Source organism: Furipterus horrens, unplaced genomic scaffold (genome assembly GCF_987537825.1).
Source record: "Furipterus horrens unplaced genomic scaffold, mFurHor1.1.pri manual_scaffold_12, whole genome shotgun sequence".
Classification (NCBI taxonomy): Eukaryota; Metazoa; Chordata; class Mammalia; order Chiroptera; family Furipteridae; genus Furipterus; species Furipterus horrens.
Genome location: NW_028327182.1, coordinates 51,544,779 through 51,551,179, shown reverse-complemented (window position 1 = coordinate 51,551,179; position 6,401 = coordinate 51,544,779). Strand labels below are relative to the sequence as shown.

Genomic DNA, 6,401 nt, shown 5'->3' with positions numbered 1-6,401 from the left:
TTCACAGCTGGTTGCTATCTGGTTTACTCTCAGCTCTGATGCTGTAGGCTGGAGAGCCCAGCTTGGGGTTTAGACCATGCACTTCTCTGGGAGAACCCTTAGGTCACTGAAATATTTCTCCATACCTTCAACTGCCACCCAGGGGAGCCCCACCAGCACTCATGTCTCCTCCACACTTGCTGCCAGTCACCTTGTGATGAAACTGTTTCTTCTGTCTGTCTGTGGTTATAAGGCTTTTCACCAGCTAGTGTTCAGTTATTTATTCTGGGTGATTTCTCCACAATTAATCTGTACTTCTAGATTGGTAGTGGGAGAAGATTAATGTAGCTTCCACCCACTCCTCTGCCATCTTGGCTCCTCTCTAATCAGTATATTTTCTGTAGGCCTGGTGGATTCATTTGAGAAACTCAGAAGGGTCCTCAGTGGGCTTTGGTAGTACCACACCATATTCAGACTTTTCTGCTTAGGGACTCCTTTCCTCATTTTCTCAAGGATGCACCTCTTATAATGTTCTAAGAAGGGAAGGCCATTCACACTAGGGTCCCAGTGGGGCTCAGTTAAAGGTATTGCCTTAGTAAGGTTAAGAACCCTGTCTGGATTTTTATTTTTTTTTTTGGTTTTTCAATTACACTTGTCCCATTTTCCCCCCATTGTTCCCCCCCCAGCCCACACCTTCTCCCATAATCATATCCCTCCCTGTTGTCCATGTCCATGAGTCATTTATACACATGCCTTGACTAAACCCTTTCCTTTTTAATACCCCTCCCCCCCATTGACTGTAAGTCTGCTCCTTGTCCTATTTAGGTTGTTTGTTTATGTTGTTCTTTATTTTCCTGTATTAGGTGATATTATATGGTATTTTTCTTTCTTTGCCTGACTTATTTCACTAAGCATAATTCTCTCTAGTTCCATCCATGCTGTCGCAAATGGCAGGAGTTCCTTCTTTCTCTCTGCTGCATAGTATTCCATCGTGTAAATGTACAACTGTTTTTTGATCCACTCAACTACAGATGGGCACTTAGGCTGTTTCCAACACTTAGCTATTGGAAACAGTGCTGCTATGAACATAGGAGTGCATAAGTTTTTTTGAATTAGGGTTTTAAAATTTTTCGGATATAATCCTAGCAGTGGAATCGCTGGTTCAAAAGGCAGTTCCATTTTTAATCTTTTGAGGTAATTCCATACTGTTTTCCATAGTGGCTGCACCAGTCTGCATTCTCACCAACAGAGCAGTAGGGTTCCCGTTTCTCCACATCCTCACCAGCACTTGTTGTTTGTTGATTTGTTGATGATGGCCATTCTGACTGGTGTAAAATGGTATCTCATTGTGGTTTTTATTTGCATCTCTCTGATGGCTAGTGACGTTGAGCATTTTTTCATGTGTCTATGGACCTTCTGTATTTCCTCTTCAGAGAAGTGTTTGTTTAGTTCCTTTGCCCATTTTTTAATTGGGTTGTCTGTTTTCTTGATGTTGAGTCATATAAGCTCTTTATATATTTTGGAGATCAGTCCCCTGTCTGAGAAATCATTGGCAAATATGTTTTGCCATATGGTTGATTTCCTTTTCATCTTGCTGATGTTTTCTTTTGCTGAGCAGAAACTCTTTAGTTTGGTGTAGTCCCATTTGCTTGCTTTTTCCTTTATTTCTCTTGCCTTAGGAGACATATCCGTGAAAATACTGTTACATGGGATATCTGAGATTTTCCTGCCTACGTTGTCCTCTAGGACTTCTATGGTGTCATAACTTACATTTAAGTATTTGATCCATCTTGAGTTTATTCTTGTGTGTGGTGTACGTTGGTGGTCTAGTTTCATTTTTTTGCACGTCCCTGTCCCGTTCTCCCAGCACCATTTGTTAAAGAGGCTCTTCTCGCTCCATTTTATGTTCCTTCCTCCTTTATCAAAGATTAGTTGACCGTATGTTCCTGGCTTTATTTCTGGGCTCTCTATTCTGTTCCGCTGATCTATATGTCTGTTCTTATGCCAGTACCAGACTGTTTTGATCACAGTGGCTTTGTAGTATGTTTGATATCTGGTATTGTGATTCCTCCTGCTGTGTTCTTCTGTCTCAAGATTGCTTTTGTTATTCAGGGTCTTTTTTGATTCCATATGAATTTTTGGAGTATTTGTTCTAGGTCTGTGAAATATGTCATTGGTATTGTAATAGGGATTGCATTGAATCTGTAAATTGCTTTGGGTAGTATGGCCATTTTCATTGTTGATTCTTCCCATCCAAGAACATGGTATTTGCTTCCATTTATTTGTATCTTCCTTAATCTCTTTCTTTAATGTTATGTAATTTTCAGAGTACAGGTCTTTCATCTCTTTGGTTAAATTTATTCCTAGGTACTTTATTTTTCTTGTTGCTATAGTAAATGGTATTTTCTTTTTTGCCTCTGTCTCTGATATTTTGTTGTCGGTGTACAGAAATGCCTTAGATTTCTGTATATTTATTTTGTACCCTGCTATTTTGCCAAATTCACTTATTATATCAAGTAGTCTTTTAGTGAGTATATGGGGTTTTCTATGTATACTATCATGTCATCTGCATATAATGATAGTTTTACTTATTCTTTCCCAATTTGGATGCCTTTTATCTCTTTTTCTTGTCTGATTGCTGTGGCTAGGACTTCCAACACTATGTTGAACAGGAGTGCAGAGAGTGGGCAGCCTTGTCTTCTTCCTGATGTCAGAAGGAATGCTTTCAGTTTTTGCCCATTGAGTATGGTGTTGGCTTCAGGTTTCCCATAGGTAGCCTTAATTATGTTAAGGTATGCTCCATCTAGCCCTGGCTGGTTTAGCTCAGTGGATTGAGCGTCGGCCTGCGAGCTAAGTGTCGCTGGTTCGATCTTCCAGTCAGGGTACATCAGAGAAGGAAAACTCTGACTCCAAAAAACCTCCGCTGCCTTGCGGCATACCTCTTCAGGGGAAAGGCTAAGGGAGTAAACCCCGACAGAAAATCCGGAGCCGGAGTCCCTAAGGCGGTTCGACGTTGTAGTCAACACCGACAACTCCTGCGGCGCACCTGAACCCAAGCTGTATCGACTCCGTCTTTCCCTTGGATCCTTCAGCTGCGAAGAGAGGGGGGGTCTGCTGCATGGGCAACAGCTGGCCCTCCATATCACCCTGCCCAGGCTCTGTAGCTTCAGCGTCATCGCAAGATGTCGATTCAACACGGGAGGAGACAGATACCATGTCACTCCCGAGTCGGACTGCACAGCCATTCTCGGCCGTGAAGATAGACTCTTAAGAAGCTACACCATCGTCTCTCGAGACGGACGGCTGCCGACGACGACGACGACGATGCTCCATCTATTCCCATTTTGCTGAATGTTTTCATCATAAATGGGTGTTGTACTTTATAAAATGCTTTTTCTGCATCTATTGATATGATCATGTGATTTTTGTCTTTCATTTTGTTTAGGTGATGTATCATATTTATTGATTTGTGAATATTAAACCATCCTTGCATCCCTGGGATGAATCCAACTTGATCGTGGTGTATGATCTTTTTGATGTATTGCTGGATCCTGTTTGCCAATATTTTGTTGAGGATTTTAGCATCTATGTTTATCAGTGATATTGTCCTGTAGTTTTTTTTCTTTGTTGTATCTTGACCTGGTTTTGGAATTAGGGTAATACTGGCTTCATAGAAAGAGTTTAGGATTTTTCCCTCTTCTTAGATTTTTTGGAATAGTTTGAGGAGGTTAGGAGTTAGTTCTTCCCTAAATGTTTTGTAAAATTTGCCTGTGAAGCCATGCGGTCCAGGGTTTTTGTGTGCTGGGAGATTTTTGATTACTGTTTCAATTTCCTTCTTTGTTATTGTTTTGTTGAGACTTTCTACTTCTTCTTGATTCAGTTTTGGAAGGCTATATGTTTCTAGAAATTTGTCCATTTCTTCTAGATTGTCAAATTTCTTGCCATACAGTTTTTTGTAGTAATTTCTAACAATCCTTTGTATTTCTGTGGTATCAATTGTGATTTCTCCTCTTTCATTTCTTTGTTTGTTTGTTTGAAAAATAGTTTGTAGACCATTTTATTTAAATATATGAACAACCAATGGGCTACTGCAATCCAAGTATACTCTTCACATTTAGAACCTTTGTGAAGTATAGTAAGATAAAGTAAGACTGTTTGATCTTTGGCAGATTCCTCCTGCCCTCCCCCCAGACCGGGACACAGAGATACAGATGAATATTTATATAGTTAAAGAGCGGAGGCCCAGGTAAAATTCCCCACCCCAAGCTGGCCCCCCAACCCAAAAATTACCATTGGCCCCTGGGAACACCCAAAGACCACACTGTCCCAGGTTTCTCACAATATCAATTGCAGGAACAGTTGTGCATGGCAAAGTATAAGTTCTATGCATTTCACCGCACAGAAAACCCTTCTTCCAGAGGGCATGCAAATTGCTGGAGATTACACCCCCAAGTCTGGTGCTCTTGTGATGAGCAACTTACTGGCAAACACATCTCCCAGTGTTGTAAGCAGGCAAATACATTGAGCACATTTTGCTCTAATTCCATCTATTTGCAATGCCTGCACAGTGTCTGTCTCTGGCTGTTAACTTACTCATTCTTGACAGAACTCTACTTTATTGATTGCACTTTTTAAAAAATGCCAAAGGCATTTTCACACTTGTTAGCTTGACTGCCACCACTAGGGTATAAGAGCAAGTGTTCTCTATGCCTTACTTGCTACAGTCTCCTCCTTCTTTGGAGAGGATTCCCGTAATGGTAACGGTGATGGGGGAGGCTGGTGCCAACAACACAAATACATTTCTGTAATGGAAAAGTAAGGCAAATCTATCTCACTTGAGAAGGCTTTCTCCTTGGGATGGACGCTGGGTCCCTTCTGGGGAGTGGAGAGTCTTGGAGGGGTGTCCACTGAAGACCGGGTCTTTTCTGGAGTTTCTTGACTGCTCAATTCACGTTTACAAACAGTTTCAGATAAGAAACCACAGGGTTCCTCTTTAATGGGAGAGTGCTTAGGAGTTTTTGTTTTGACTTTTGAAAATTCAGGAGCCAGTTTTTTAACAGGAATCTTTCTTTCTGTACTTCCAAATGGGGGTTTCCTTTTGTGTCCCTTTCCACTCCGCCCACATGAGAAAGGCTTGGGAGGGAGAGTCTGGGATGTCTCAGAAAGCTCTGGCTGGCACTCCAGTTTAATTTTCTCAGATAGCTCAGTTTCCTCTCTCTCTTCAGTTTCATAGCCCTGAAACAACTTATGCCTTTCTTTCTCGTTATCCTTCTTTACCAGCTGCATCCGCCTTTCCATACGTTCAATCTGAGCAAGAAGCGTGTCTCTCTCTGACTTCAGCTCCTTGATCTCCTTTTCCTTAGCCTGCAGCTGCTGCTGCTCGATGAGGTCCAATTGAAGCAGAAGTATCTGTTTGAGGCAGGCGGCCTGACTAGAGGGTCCCGGGCCATAGCCACCCCTGAGAGCGCTCTTCCTCATACTCTTCCATCTGCCCTTGTTGGCCGCCAGGGTCCCGGCGGGTGGCGGTCGGTGCGAGGGGTGGCAGCCCGGGCAGAGGTAGTGGTGGGGGTCCTGAGTCCGAGGCGGAGGCAGCTGGGGCAGCCGCCCCACCCTTGTCCCCAGCCCAGGGCGTAGGCTCTTTGGCCGCCGCCACGAGAGAGCCCATCTGAATGGGCAGCACTGACTGATACTTGGGTCAAGGACTGCAGCTGGCTCCGGCTGCTGCTGGCTCCCCCCCAATGCTGGCTTGTTTGGTGGCCGGGGGCGGACAGGGCAAGGGCACCGAGCCGCCCCAGCTCTCTTCCTGCTGCCCGGGGGCTGCCCCGGCCGGGAGTAACAAGCCCCTCTGCCAGCACTTCTGTCTGCCCTGATGCCAAACAGTTTTTCCAGGTATGCAATCTAGTGCCCCATGCTGGAAGTCAGAGGGAGTGAATCTGTGCATTGGGCCCTTTAAGAGGAACTGCCTGAGACTCCAGAATTTTCTTTCTTCTACAGCCTCAATCTCCACTGATATTTTACAGCCAGACATTATGGGGACTTATCTTTCTGGCACAGGAACTCTGGGCTTGGGAGCCTAGTGTGGATCTAGGACCTTTACTCCTGAGATATCCCTGTTGGTATTTATCTACCATATGTGGATCAGGAGCAGCCCGTTCTGTGTGTCTGCCCTTCCGACCAGTCTCAACGTGGCTTCTTCTTTAATTCTGTAGTTGATTCCTTCTTTAATTCTATAGTTATAAGACTTTCAGTCACCTCAATTTTTGAGGTTCTGAATGATGGTTGTTTTATAGTTTAGTTGTAATTTTGATGTGGTTGTGCTAGGAGGCAAGTAGTGTTTGCCTGTGCTGCCATCTTGACCAGAAGTTTTCCTTTAGCTTTTTCTTGTCAGGGAAGCTCTGTCTCTGTTCTTTAGTTTTATTTAA

At 43.6% G+C, this 6,401-nt stretch overlaps 1 pseudogene; it reads right to left on the bottom strand.

Moving 5' to 3' along the window:
• Positions 1-4,588: 4,588 nt before the first annotated feature.
• LOC149996192 (male-specific lethal 1 homolog pseudogene) lies at positions 4,589-5,376 on the bottom strand (annotated as a pseudogene).
• Positions 5,377-6,401: the final 1,025 nt, after the last annotated feature.